This window comes from Ambystoma mexicanum, chromosome 1q, assembly GCF_040938575.1.
Source record: "Ambystoma mexicanum isolate Mex_15411 chromosome 1q, UKY_AmexF1_1, whole genome shotgun sequence".
NCBI lineage: Eukaryota > Metazoa > Chordata > Amphibia > Caudata > Ambystomatidae > Ambystoma > Ambystoma mexicanum.
In genome coordinates, this window is record NC_090922.1 from 210,431,020 (window position 1) to 210,444,005 (window position 12,986).

Here is a 12,986-nt window from a genome sequence, read left to right on the forward strand (position 1 = left end):
ACATTACTCCATCTTCTCGGGTTGAGAGTGTAGTCGTGGGTTCGGATTCGTCTTGGCCTGTGTGGACTTGTCACAGTAGGGCAGGTTTCACAGGATCTTTGCCTATTACCATAGTAAGCCGCATCTGTTAAAGCCCTGTCTTCACGGAATTATACTAACGGACCGAAAGAAAGGTCTGGCTGTACAAAAAAGTCAGAAAAATGCTACCACCAAAGGTTGGAACACCAAAAGTTTGAACCTTTGGTAGTTGCATTGTAGGTAAGAATAAAAAAAAGACTGCGGGGGCTGCAGGATTGTTCCCCGCAACACCCTGCTCACTATACTGTGCAGTATAGTGAGTAGGGTGTTGCTGGGGGACACCCCCGCAGCACACCCGGAAAATAATAAAAATAACAATGGGTTGCGGGGGTATCCCCCGCAACACCCCGCTCACTATACTTTAGAGTATAGTAAGCAGGGGTTGCAGGGGAAACCCTGCAGCTCCTGAAAAAAAAGAAAAGGACCCTGCAGCGCTGGTTCCCGATCACAGAAGGTGTTGCAGAGACACAACTTGAATAAAAGGTAAGTTGGGTTTGTTTATGTTGGGGGTGTGGGTGGGGGTGTGTCGTGGGTGTGTTGTGGGTGTGGGTGGGGGTGTTGGTATGTAGGGGTTTTGAACATGTATTGCATGGGAAATGTATGAACCTTTTGTGGTTCGTACATTTCACATGCAAACTTTTCGGCCGGGGGAAATTCAGCCGCGGTCAGATCACGTAGATCTGTCTTGACAGGAGAAATATGGCATTCAGTACAGACTGCAGAGCAAAGCATAATGGCTGAATGATTTGCCCTGTGCTTGTGACGGGTGGATATTAAAGAATGTGCCGTCTGGATTTCAGAGTAAAGAACCTCTTTAGCCAGGGATATCCATGGGTACTCTACTACAAAAACAAACAAAAAAACACACTTACCTCAGTTCACTTCACAGTACACCACAATACACTTTGTAGCAAGGAAAAGCTAAAGTTATTGCACTGTGGAACGCAAAATTGCCTATATGCATTCCACTGCTAATGTGGCTTGTTTACAATGCCACCAGCTCATTGACCACCTTCCTCTCATTCACAAGCATAGATGGAACTGTAATATAATTGGTACGCTGTGCCACTAGGTTTTTTAATTTGTGCAGAGCCTACCTTTAGTTCAAAAGCTCAAGAAGGACTCTGTCTTTCTCTTGAGCCAAATATAGAATCAGCTCAGGCTGGACATTCAAGCACCTCCAGTTTCCACAAGTGTCAGCTAGGCAGGCACACACAGGGCCAGCCTTTGTTCTTAGGGCAGGATGGGCTGGGCGACTGCCCGGGGTGCCATGCCCCCAAGGCGTCATTAGCACTCTGCGCGCCAGCTCGGAGGAGTCTTTCAAGGGCTCCCTTGACTGGCGCAGTGAGAGAAGGTGTGGCAGGTGCCCTTTTTTTTATTAAGTGTGCCCTCGGCAGCGGGGCACATTCAATAACAATTGGGTGAAGTCAGATGATTGCCTCCCCGCTCCAATGCATGAGCGCACTATTACAGTGATTACCTCCCTGCCAGGTGCCAGAGCGTAGAGTTTGAAAACAAATGTGCAGCTCCTGACCGCCCGCGCTTCCCCATGTTGACCAGGGGCGCGTAGGGTAGGAGGGGTGCCAAATCGCCCAGGGCGCTGCTGCTGCTAAGGCCGCCCTGGGCACACACACAGCGTTTGTGGTGCTGCAGGTCATTAAGTGCTCAGGTTGCAAACACATGTCTTGTGTCAGTGGTGGAGCCTTTCCTGTGCATGATGGGACATTTCCAACCCAAAGAGCTCGCAAAGCACCAGTTACCTTGCACTTCTGTAATAGTTAAAGTGAGCAACACTAAGTGCCCATTTAAAGACTTGTTATATCTTCTAACTTGATATGCAAACTGTTAACGTTCCTTTAAGTCTCTAATCAAACGTTTTCAACATCATGAAAAACAGTGAGCTGGACGTTTGTGACAAAGAATGTACATATATGTCTTTGTTTATTACATAACTTCTTTTATTACATGTCTTAAATCACTGAAAGTAAAATGGGTTGAACTAGATTTTTCAGGTTGGCATTATCTTGCATTCTAGGACTCATAGTTTACCATTCATGATTTGAAAATTAAAGCCACAATGATATTCTTTTGTCCTAACATGTTGCTAAAGGGATTTACATGCTCTCATGTGGCTTTATTATGCAATTTGTTTTTTGTAAGTAAACTCTAAAAGACATTATTACTGTAAGACCTTGAAATCCAATGATTTGAGCTGACGTTTGAGGGCCTGGTCACCACCCCTCCCCCCACACACTCGACCCCCCCCCCCCCCCCTCCGGGCTCTCACGGCCATCTGTACGATCATCCCACTCCCTCCTTTTTGGATGCAACCAGAGTACCAATGGTTCCTTTTTTCCAATTCCAGTCCTGTTCACAAGGCCAAACTGCCTTTACTACTTAACTCCGCACGATGGCCACGGCAACCGCATACCACCGCATTGACAGATCTCTTCTTGCTGATGACACCAGACCCTCATAGACCCCTTCGCCATCACAAGGCAATGACACATTTCCAACTGTTGACTAGGACCACACAATCAAGACCTAACCGCTGCAGGGAAATGCACAACTAAAGGTGGCAGCACACACAAAATGGTCAGGTTAGCACTCTCTTCTTTGCAAGGAACGTCCTTAAAAAAAGGTGGAGACTCATTGGCATTCATAAGGGGAACTGATGTCACAGGAAGTGAATACATTTAAAAGTGAAATATGCTAAATGAATTCTAATGGGCTTTCCTAATCGATGGAAGTGCACAGAAAATGTATCATCAAAACACGAAATTAACCTGAAAGACTAGATTTACCTATAAACTTGCTGGCAAAGCATAAAAGATCTCAAAGATTCTGCATGGAAATAATTCATGCAGAGTAAAATCCGAATATGAGGGATTTCAGATGGGTTCTGAAAACACTTCATTGTGGGCAAGTGGATCTGTTTCTGGCCTGGAAATCCGCTGACAGGCTCCCCCGCTGGTCGTAATGGCAACATTCAAGTGGGATAGTATATAGCTTCTCCAAAAAGTGGGCGACTCCATCCCACTGATTTAAACTCAACTTTTGCCCTACTTCCTTTGTTGAATGCCAACCCAAACGTCCCAGGGCAGCTCTGCCGCTCTTACTTCTCCTGCGTTCTCAAGCTTAAACACTTGTATTCTTAAACTTTATAGACCGTGCCCAAGAGCCGTACCGTGGGTTATGGGACTATAAAGCTATTGCAACCTGTCTCAACATGACACATAATGTGTCTTGCACACTTTTGGCTGAATCCGCCTTAGCAGTATTTGGCATTTGGTTACGTTTTACCCTTCATTTGAACTTGAATCAGCATTGATGGTTGCTTGGAATTGGCTGTGGTTTGCTCTGATCGCCAACATGTCTGATGTCAATCTTGGTCTGCAAGGAGAAGGCACTGGAGAGGAGCCATGAGCCACGGGAGGTGGTTGAGGAGGTTAGTGGTGCGGACACTGTAGATGAAAGGTAGATGAAAGGTAAGTGGGACTGGGAGAGAGCGGTGCGTTTAATTGGTGTCTGACGTACATTGAAGAACGCACAGACGCTGCTATGTGAAAGTCATAGCTATACCAGTCCGTATAGCCCACAGATTCTCCAATGGGTAACCGTCCTCAGTGTCCATAGTGTTATATAGACTGGAATATCACGCCAAAACATCATCCGGTTCGCAAAATGACAGTTCTTACCTTGTCGCTGGCTATCACCTTACAATGGACACCTCTTGACAGCGTGGCTGCGGGTGTCACTGTTCTCCCCTTCCCCACCACAGCGTGCACGTAGATTCTTCTAAGTGTTATCTGCAATTTTACATCAAAGTTTACTCCAAATTAGGTACTCTTGAGCCAGTATTATAAAAAAGAAACGTTCCTTAGTTTGTTTAATAGTTTAAGTAGACATGACATTTGAGCAACACACCCATTAAATTCCGCCAGGACGCTCAAAACTGACGACCTTGGAACATTCACTGAGCATTCACTCAAACATGGAGTAAACTGAACTGCCAAGACAGCATGCACTCAACAGTCAACGCTCTTCATGTCAGATTTCTCATGCTTCTAAGCGCTGTGTTTATAGTAGTTGTTACTATCTAATTTAAAGGTATTACATGTAATGACCCCAGAGGGACAAAGGCTGAGTAGGCCCTACTGAAATTCGAACGTCTGTCTTGTGGGCCGCACATAGATATCTAGGGCGAGTGCTTGACATGCTGAGCTATGGGTCAGGGGGTCATAACCTGCAAAGCTGTTTTGGACCTTCAACTATTAATAAAAACGGGCAGCAAGGATAGCTGCGGTTATTGTTCAAGCACCAAGAGACAATCAGTTTGCGGTTGGTCCGATACTAGCGGTCCACTTTGGCAATAAGCCCCTCGCCGGTGGGCCATTACCGCCTAAGGTAATGCCCCCAGGGCCCATAGTTATAGGCCTGGGGGCTTTACCATTAGGCGGTAATGGGCCGCAGGCGAGGGGCTTATTGCCATTAGTATTCCAGGGTATTTAGCCCCTGTATAATAATGGTGTTGTTATATTTCTTAAATCTGTTTTTGTTTTACGGTATGAAAATGCAGCTGCCACAGTACGTGTTAGTTCTAGGAAAACTAGAATGCGCATAATGCTTCATTACTACGGAGCAACAGGCTGCCATTTTGGGCCAAGTTGATCCATAGTAATGAATGGGGAGGAGGCCCTGAGATCTGGCGCGTGATGCACGCTGATGCGTACACGGGATTACACTGTGGTAAGGCTAGCAATTGAGCCAATCCACGTCCAGTGGTTCCTCTGGCATCGGCGCACCGGGTACTAATTTTCATTATTGTACTAGCCAGTTGAACAAGCCAGTCCCCGCCCGTATTCTTTTATCTATCTCTAGAGACAGCCCAAATCTCTGCAGCAGACTTTTCTGCAGAAAATACAGATTTCCTATGAGCACCGCCTGCAGATTTCAAAATGGTTGAACAACTCAACCAGCTTTTTGTAACTATGGAATGTCCGACTCTACAGTAACATGAGAAATATTTCTACAGATTTTTTTTAACCTTTTCTGTAGATTCGGGCTGCCACTACGAATACCAACATTTTCCTTTGTGTTCCTTTACATGTCTCTCTCTTTTGCATCAACCTCCTTTTTTTCTTATTAGCATTAATGTGTTTGTTAGGGCCTGTCTGCAATGGCACTATTCTGAATAAGAACAGAAGGCTGGCACAACTTTTCGCAGATGTAAACAACAGGTGGGCCGCTGTTGCTGCTTGTGTGGTGAGCGTGTCTATATATACATCTGTCTACACATCCATAACTACACGTGCCTGTGCACATTGCAGTGTGCCTGAGATGCTGGGCGTACACACCTGCCTTAAACACATTTTCAGTGCCAGAACGGAATCTGACTATTATATATGTGACATGCTGACTGCATGAAACTTATCAGGTCACAGCTGTGGTTTAATGCGGATTTATAATTAATTTATAGTACAGCCAAACAGAGATAGGAAAAGGTGGAGAGAGAGAGAGAGAGAGAAGGAGAGAGAGAGAGAACAATGCAGATGAAGACACTGCAGACTGTTGTGGCAGGGCTTAGTAGCAGTGTGTTTCCTTTTCTGCGCGAGGATTTTATAAGAGTTTTTCAGGTCTGGGGGACACATAAGCTCTAGCTGCAATCAATGATGTTTGTTTGATATCTTCTTTCATGGACATCGGGTACCTGATGAAGATGCTATGTGTCTTCGGGCAGAGAAACGCGTTACAATCCGCTGTGTTTAGCTTAGGTTCCAGAGATTACAATGCAGTGCAGTATTATTAAACTGTTGTGTGGCACAAGGGTTTCCTTGGCAATGTCGAAGTAGCTGTGCTTGCAAGGAAGTGAGGCCACACTATTTTGCTTGCACAATAACCTGTTGCAGCACGGAATCCTGTGGCTTTTGGTGAGATTGGAAACTCGGATCTGCTGCATGTCCACGCACAGGGCTTTAAGTGGAGCTGGGGCTAGGGCTATTAATGCTGGAACTCTCCCCCCTAGAGCAAACCCTACAAGCAGCACGTTCATGGCGTGCACAGCGAAAAGGCTGCCTGCACGGGTCGGTGGTGCAAATAAAGGAACAAAGGGGGAGGTATGTGCAGCAAAATGAATGCTAAATATATGCCTACCTCTAATTACGACCTTGGGAGGAGAACAAAATGCCATCTCTTGCATCTTATCAGTCAAGTGCTTAGGCGCACATCGTGAGTTTGCCCTCATGTTCTCATCTCACTTAAAGCACTGCCATGCATAAACTATGCACAAGTCCAAACAAGTCTTGCATGTCACTGTTTAAGTGCAAGACGCAGATTATGTCGCGGGAGAATAGCTCAGCGGCAACATGCTCGCCTTGGAAGCAAGACGACATGAAGCAACACAGGTTCTATCCCCGTGTCCCCGCTTAGAATCCTCTGGGTATTAAAGCGCGTTATAAATACATAACTAAAACAACAAAAACAAAAAATTCTGTAAAAGCGCCTCGATGCCTGTGGGCTGTGTGAGCACTTTAAAAATGCAAATAAATAAATTAAATAATAAAATAATTGGTGAGGATCGAAAGAGAATCAATGTCCATTACAATCAGAAACTGGTGTAAATGAGGATCTTATTGCATATGAATTCAAAACTGCATTTCATTTTAACAGGTTGTTTGCTGCAATCCTAGGTCATTTATCTCTGTTTGTTTGTTCATTTATTTGTAATGCGCGCCAGACCAAAGGGTATCAGGGCGCAGAAGATCAAGAGGAAACATGAGTACTTTCAGCTTAAGGTTACACGAGTTACAGAGGATACATATAATGAAGAGATAAAAAAGCTAAATACATACATGCTAGGGATAAGGTATATAATTACAAAAATGTCCAAGGTTGGAGTACAGCATAAATGACCTATAAAATAACTATGTACAATAGGATCTAAAAGTGGAGTCATAGAGGTGGAAGGTCAATGGATGAGTTAGTGGATACAGTTCACCCATTTTGCTCTTTGTAGCCAAACTATAATTAATGCAAAGTTATGTGAGAAATAGAGCGCTGGTACATAAGGCAACACCAAATATATGTACATATTTTATGAAAAAGTATATGCAATGTCCTAGATTTTCTGAAAGTAGTAGTAAAAGCAGTTTGTCATTCATAAAGCGCCTTTATGCCATAAGAATGGCCTCAATGCACTTGTGGGGGGACACCCTTGGGGGACCGAAGACCAAGGTATGGGAAAATTGTCCCAGGGTTAGAATGCGTGTGTGCATTTGGTCAAATACAAATGGGTGGGATGGCCGAGGCCCAGTAAGCGACCCATGATGGTCAGGAATGCAGATGGGTGCTGAAAGGTGGTCAGGAGAGTCTGCAAGTGCTATAAACTTGAATTTATGTCATGGGAGTTAGCTGCATTCTGCTGGCAGAGATATTGTGCATAGTGTTTTAGTTTGGTGTATGGAAGCAAATGCATACGAGTGGGTGGTCGTGCCTGCGGCTAGTTTCCACCAAAGTGGTGCGTAACTACTTACCTTGAGAATCAGATGGCCTGTTGCTTAAAAGTGCCCATGGAATCGTTTTGTCTGGTCTGCTCTGAGATTATACTTTACCTTGTGTTCAAGGATATATTGGGCAGGCACAAACAGTTTCATGGTTTCAGTGTCATGAAAGTAAACATGCAGTGAGGAAGGTTAGTCAGGTCACTGGAGGTAGGAGCCAGGTTTTGAGGACCTTCCTGAAGGAGAGGTGATCTTCTTTGCAGCTGATGTTGAGTGAAAGAGAGTACCTGAGGGTGGGAGCTTGGACGAAGAATGAGGATCCCCCAACCCTAGTGGAATTGAAAGGGGGGATCACGAGGAGTGTGGAGCCTGATGTAATGTTTCTGATTGTTTGGTAGCATGTGAGCTTGTGTTGGAGGAATTCAGGGCCTGTCATCTGAAGGGCATGGTGTGTAATCCACATGGCCTTTAAAGTTGCACCTCATCTGATAAGCCAGTGGAGCACACCCAGGGCAGGGGTGAAGTGTTCTCTGGCTGAGAGGGCAAAGAAGAGCCTGGCTGGAGAGTTTTGGATCTGTTGGAGCTTTCTGAACTGATAGGCAGGGGTGCCCAGTTAGACGGAATTGGCATATTTTAAGTGGGAGAGAATGATAGTCAGAAATGCTGAGACTCTGTGAGGGTAGGAGAGATAAGGGAAGATACCAACAAGCAGGCACTTCAATACTTTATGGTGTCAAGAACAGAGAAAACATGAACTAAAGCAAGCTTACTCTCCCAAGCGATACATTGTATCCCTTGGTCACAATCCTAAAAATGCAAATTGCCCTCCTACGGGAAGACGCATTATTAGATAAATCCCTGCTCCCCCAAGTAAGCTGGTGGAGCGCCTTCTTCACTAAAAATACTGTCTACAGCCCCCGTCGTCCACCCAAAAACCATCACTGCATTTGTGGCAGACTTTCACATGCTGGTTGTGGGTCGCCCCTCAGAAGAAGGAGTCTCCAGAGCGGAGTTGGGTTATGCATCCAGCCCCAGCACTGGTGTGTACACACCTGTATGTGTGTGTGCCCAGGTGCAATGGTCCTGGCAGGTCTACTTCAGTTCAGTGGCTAAGGGTACAGTTTTAAGAAGCAGAGGAAATGTTCACCCATTGAACCGAAGGGAGGCTCGAAGTCCAAACATTCATGTTAGAAGGAAAGAGCGTGACTCAATTGCTTCCAAGAGAAATGTTGTGACATAGTGCAAACAGGCGGGCTATGCAGGAGGTTCGCACACTTTTGGAGTCTGTTTAAGTGTACGGTGGATAAAGTGTTAGAGCACAATTGCATAAGTAGGTAAGAGTTTTTTTTTATTTAAACCTTTTTTATTAAAAGAAATATAACATACAAACATAGAAAGAAAATACCAAAATAGCAAGTGGTTTTTGATAGAAAAGTCAGGAAGAGTTTATAAGGAATTGCTACAATTGTGATGAATGAGCACGGGGAGTAATGTTTTTATTGTTTGTTATTTTTTAGCAAGAATGGGACGTGACTCATTTACATTTTTTTATTTTTTTCCTGGAAGACATTATGCTATATCAATAGCCAGATGATGGCCTTGGAGGATTTACTCAGTTGCAGCCCCATTGTCCTTTTGGAAGTTATTGCATCCAGAGAAATCCACAGATGTCCCTCTATTTCACCTCAGCCTCTACGCGTAAAAAATAAATAATATAGCCTTATAGACAGGGGAGGGGTCATTATCGTGGGATAATGACCCGCCACAAAGTTATGGCCAGAGGGGAAGCTGATTGCCATAGGTATTATCCCAAGGGCTATAAGGCTATTAGCAACATAGTCGTGGTAGTAATACATGTTTTGAAGATTTAGCTGTGAAATGAAACATGTTGCATTAATAAGTAAAGTAAATAGACAAACTAAGTTAATAATTTAAATGTGGCTTTATTTTGTAGTATTAAATAGCAAGGCCATCTTCATAATTTAAGCGACTTAACTGCAAACTTGATAAAAACTGGAGTGGATTTAACATGAGGAGTCATTAGGTGCCATGTAAAAATAAAAGGTTCTATATAAGAAAGTGAAAGCAGTTTCCCGTAGTTTGGCTTTCTTTTTGTTGTGTTAAATTGGATGCTGCAGCAATAAAGGTACTTTTGAACAAGGACTTGTCTCCGTGAAAGAAGCATTTCTTGGAAATTGCATTGTTTCCCGTCTGCTTTTGAAGACAGAGGGCCTTATTACGACCTTCGCGGAACGGGTTAACGGGCTCCGCTAATGGAGGCGGACCCGTTAAACCCGTTCTGCTAAATTACGAGGTCCCCTCGCGGGACCCGGTAAGGACGCCTGGTAAAACCAGGCGTTGTTACCAGGTCCCAAGAGGGGAAGATGGAGCTAACAACTGGCCGGTCGTAATCGGCCCGTTGTTAGCTCGCTCTCCCATTCCCATTGAGCCCTATGGGGGCTCAGATGGGAATGGGGAAGGCCCGGGAGGAGTTACCCGGCCCTCCGAACTCGGAATGGCCCGGTAATTCCCCATTCTGGGAATCTGGTAAAGGAGCCCCGTTTGGTGGCAGCCATGGAGCTAATAGCTCCATGGCTACCGCCAAACTCGTAATAAGGCCCAGAATGTTCAGAATGCAGCCAATAACTGTCGTTATTGACTGCATTCTAAACACTCTGATTAGCAGAGAGGAGGTCAATAACTATCTCCATGAACATTGGATAGCACTGGGGCTACGTGCTGGTCTTGATAGTATGACCACGCAGAGCAACAGAGGTTCGAATCCGGATCCGCGCTTAGATACTGAACTTCGGTGTTATGCGCGTTATAAAAAAACAAAATAAAAATATATATATACTTATTAGTGTTCTTGTAGAGCGCTTATTGCCAGACAAACGATGTGATAGCAGGTGTTAATATTACTCCATTTTATTGGTACGTCTTCTTTCGACCTTTCAATGATAAAAGACTATGTCCACCCTGCTTCGTTATTCAAACTTGCGGAAATGTACACCTCCCTCACTCACACCAGGGAGCTGTACTTTACCAGTGAGCTATCCACCTGGACAGACTAGTGGACTAAATAGTCTCAAGGCATATGTCATTGAAGTCTCTTAGCTCATCTTGAGCATGCATTCTTCACTCTCAGACACAAGAAGACATCTTGTGGAGGCAGACATTTCTATGTCCACATCCTGACTCTGACACCAATTGATACTGTTTGGCAGCTGAGGATCGCACCCAGAATATCAGAATATATTGAAAGGTGGAATATTGTTTATCATGTCATCTTCAGAACAACTTGATGACCTCCACAGGGGGCACCCTCTTTTGTGGTAGTTGGGTAGTTTTGAGTGATGTTTGGCTTCATCAGACAGTCGATTATTGAAGCGACTGCATTAAGAATATGCCATTATTCCAGTGCTTTTGCATTGTTGACTGCAACCGATCTGCATTCTTCACTCAAAAAACAGAATAGCTTGTTTCTTCATAGTGCTCCCTGTCAGTCTTGCCACGTCATAGCAAGGTAAATAAATATTAGGGTGTTACTTTAATCTCGAATTGGAGCTTAACAGGCTGACTCGGACATTCCAGGATTCAATTAAACGTTTTACTGTACGCAATGGGTACATTATCTCACTGACTTACTGTATTGGGATTGAAACCTGTAACCTGCATTTTACACACAGATCAATGTAAAAAGTCACATTAAACCACCAAGCTATCCTAATTTATTTCTACACATTGTACTTTGTACATGTGGTAGGTACTCTGACCCTTGTCAAATCCCTACGTACTTTCATTGTCTAGGCGAAGGGACCGTATTTGGTTACATCTGATAGTATTGTTCTTTACACAGCTGCCCACGTTCTCAAAGGTAAGAAAGAAAGTGACGCGTGATACCATTTACGTCATCAGCAGATGTGGGTAACCTTTCAGGAAAATACAGTCATGCGGTGCTTCTCTCCCCCCAGGTGCACAGGAAGTGTGGCACAGACATATTAATAAAGCAGCGTTTTCTTGTCGTGACAGCAGAGGTGAGAAGGTAGCAGCTCTTGGCGGCGTCTTGCTGCTCCCTTCTGTGGCTGTGAGCTATATTCAGACAGGATCACAGCTTTATGAACAGGTTCAACCACTCTGTGTGGAGGATGTGCCGCGTTGCCGAGCGGCACGCTGCAAATGCTCGCCTTCCATGACCGTTTCCCCCTCACAGTTTGAGTTTATCATAGTGTGGGGGGTACAAAAACTCACTTTTTGGAGAGCAGGAGTTTCTACTTCTCATTGGCTTTGTGCATTTCTCAACTAACTTAATATATCCGTGTTGCATTTTCTTGGCAAGAAATTGGCATGCAATGAATTCTGTGCCGTTCCCTTCACTGACCCACACTTTAGACTTGTGTGCTCTATAGTGTCTCATGTACAAGATGTAATTACCAATAATGATCTCGGACCAAATTACTGGACAGACTGAAAGAATATGGCAAATAACTACTTTATTATCATCATTAAATAAAGTAGGGCAATCTGGCGACTAACATTCACACACTCAGACCCAAATGTGATTATTTAAAGGTGTTATACCCTGATGTGAGTCATCTATGACGTCATCCTACATGACAAGCTAAAACCGCTTGACTGGAGGGATTGGTTAAGGGAACATATGTACCTATAGTTTACATTAGTGTTAATACATTAATTGGCTGCCCCTTATTCTGCAGGCACGCCTCGACTTACCTCTAAATACGTATAACAATGATTATAGCTTTAAAAATGGCAGCGGGTTGGTCTTTGCATCATTGTATAGCATGTTACTTCATAGACCCTCTGATTGGTTGGCATGCTTTCCCAACCTTGAACTTTCGGCTCGTTAACAACACGTAAGCAAAACGAAACTCAGGTGCCAAGAGCAACGTCAGACTACTCCCCACTTTCCCAATTAGTCCATCATCTCTCATCTGTCAGGCCCCAAGCCACGGCTTCTCCTTTGTATTTTACCTCGAAGCCCGTTCTCTGCTCTAGGACATGCTAGGGAGTGTAGGCGCACTATTATCTTCGTTTGGGCCTAATGAATAATCCTTGTTTCCAACTTCTGAATCACACGGGAGGAGACCACAATTTTGTCAATTTCAACCTTCTATTTCCTGCTATTTCATTCAATTGTGCTGGTTGTCATTACCCTTTTTGACCTCTAGAGATTTGCTCACTCCATCTTACATGGGTTTTCTGCATCTTTAATTGTCTAATACTTGGCTCTTGCAGATGTTTTCTCCTTTGCTTAGTCTAAGAGAAATATGTCTTACATCCATGGTTTATCCTTTTGACTCCCCGTGTGCTTTGTAATTATTCCTTGAAGTAGCCACCTTGATCCAAGGCCATTAGACCCCTCTTCATTAATCACACAAAGCTGTT